Source organism: Otolemur garnettii, unplaced genomic scaffold, assembly GCF_000181295.1.
Source record: "Otolemur garnettii isolate 467f Iridium unplaced genomic scaffold, OtoGar3 scaffold00021, whole genome shotgun sequence".
Lineage (NCBI taxonomy): Eukaryota > Metazoa > Chordata > Mammalia > Primates > Galagidae > Otolemur > Otolemur garnettii.
Window position 1 is genome coordinate 11096893 of NW_003852416.1, and position 2004 is coordinate 11098896.

Here is a 2004-nt window from a genome sequence, read left to right on the forward strand (position 1 = left end):
TTTTTTTTTTTTTTTTTTGGTTGCAGCCGTCATTGTTGTTTTTTCGGCAAGCCCGAGCTGGATTCAAACCCGAAAGCTTAGGTGTATGTGGCTGGCACCACTGTTGTGTTTTTGTTTTTTAAATCTAGGAACCAAAGATGATGCATGAGGTAAACTAGTTATCCTCTGCCTGTTCTTTCTTTCTTGACAGTGACATTTTTAAGAAACTACTAGTTGTTTTAGAGTATGTCCTGTAATTTGGATCTGATTGTTATCTTGTGATTAGAGCTAGATTAAATATTTTTGCACCAAGAATACTACATGGGTGATATATTCTCTCTCTCTCTTTTTTTTTTTCACCGCCGCGTCGCTGGTGGTTAAAAGGGCCGCCCGTGAAGAAGGCAGGCGGCCCCAGTTATATGCAAGCCTGTGCTCTGGCGCTGCAGCCTGACCCCCGGCGCCACGAGGAAGCGCGCGGGGGTTCAAAGGCAGCGTGTGGGTGATATATTCTCATTGTGGATTATCGGGAGGCTCATAATGCCATTTGTTCCATCACTGGTGCTACTTGGTTTGAACCCTTGGTGGTATCCACTAGATTTATAACCATTTTAAAGACCTTTCCCCCCTGGAATTATCGTGGGACGCTAAGTTGAGACTCCCTGACCTAGCGTCCAGGTTGTTAACCTCCACTTTATGGATAAAGAGACCAAGGTGAAGAAAAGGGGAAGGGCTTTGCTAAAACACCCAGCACGTGAGTGGCAGGATAGAGGCGGAACAGAATCAGGTCACCAGCACAGTGCCCACCTATGTCCTGCCTCTGACTATACCTGGCCACATGCCAACAAGATTCTGATCCTGGAGCCTTCCCTGGGAGAAGGTCTGGGTTTCCTAGGCAGGGTCTCAGCCCCTGAGTCTGCTTCTCCCTGGGGGTGGGAGTGGCACCGAGCAGATGGGTTATATGAGCGGCCACAGCTCCTTCCACAGATACCAGTCCCAACATGTGGAGACGAAGTGACCTTTAGGAGGCATTTGGTCCAATCCTGATTCTCTGAAGAGGCCCAAATGCCCAGGTCCAAGAAAAGAAAGCCCTGTAGGGTAGACCCTCTCTGTTACCCCCTATGACCTGAAAAGATAGAGTCAGACCCCCACTTGGATGTAATAATGACATGACATGTCCAAGGGCACGTGCGCTCTGTCACCCTCCCAGGGAGAGTTGGGCTGGCCACCCACAGTGTGGGTGGGGAATGGATACAGCACTCTGGAATTATCCCACATTAGGGCATGTCCTTCAGTTTCCCCAAAGCAGAAAGATTTGTGGAGAGCACCCACAGGTGACTGCCATACAGAGCTGGCTGAATTAACCTCACTCTGAAGTCCGCATCTACCCAGAACCCCCGTGTGGACAGAGGGCAGCGGAAAGGGACTTTTCCTTCTTCCCTGGAGGCCACTCAGTGCATCCTCCTTCACATAGTCCGGGGGCACAGTGCCACATTGGCGAATTCCTTTCCTGGACCTCCAGTAGACCAGTCCCTCTTTGGTCCTCATCCTCTCTGGCCCATTCTTTCTCAGAAAGAACCCAATATAATCTGTCGGCCTCCACTTTCTTAGTTGTGGGAACTCATCTCTGAGGTTTCACCCAGGCTACCTTGTTTGGAGTCTAGATGTTCCCAAACCATTTCAGTCACACATTCCCAACAGTCCCTTGGACTGGGGTATTTCAGAAAAGTCATTCACTGAACCAAACATTTGGAGATCCTTTATGACATGCCACTCAGGGATACAATAGTGGGCAGGATTGTTGAAGATTCTCATCAGGGAAGCGATTCCATCAAATATTCAGCTTATACGCAGGACCATGGCTGGGGGAGGGTAAGGTAGGGGGCCAGTCTGATCCAGTGAGGGGATGGTGCCAGGGGGTGAGCCAGGCAGGAGGCCATGGTGGGTGGCCAGAGTAATGTCCTGGCCCTATTCATAGCATTGGAGAGAGGTGAACAGATTTGAGGGCGTCAAGTCCAGCAGCTTTGT

The 2004-nt window shown here is 49.9% G+C and overlaps 1 non-coding gene across 1 annotated transcript; it reads right to left on the reverse strand.

Moving 5' to 3' along the window:
• Window positions 1-341: 341 nt before the first annotated feature.
• LOC111724341 lies at window positions 342-474 on the reverse strand. The gene has a single exon (XR_002772655.1). It is a non-coding gene; the product is annotated as a small nucleolar RNA SNORA76 (small nucleolar RNA).
• Window positions 475-2004: the final 1530 nt, after the last annotated feature.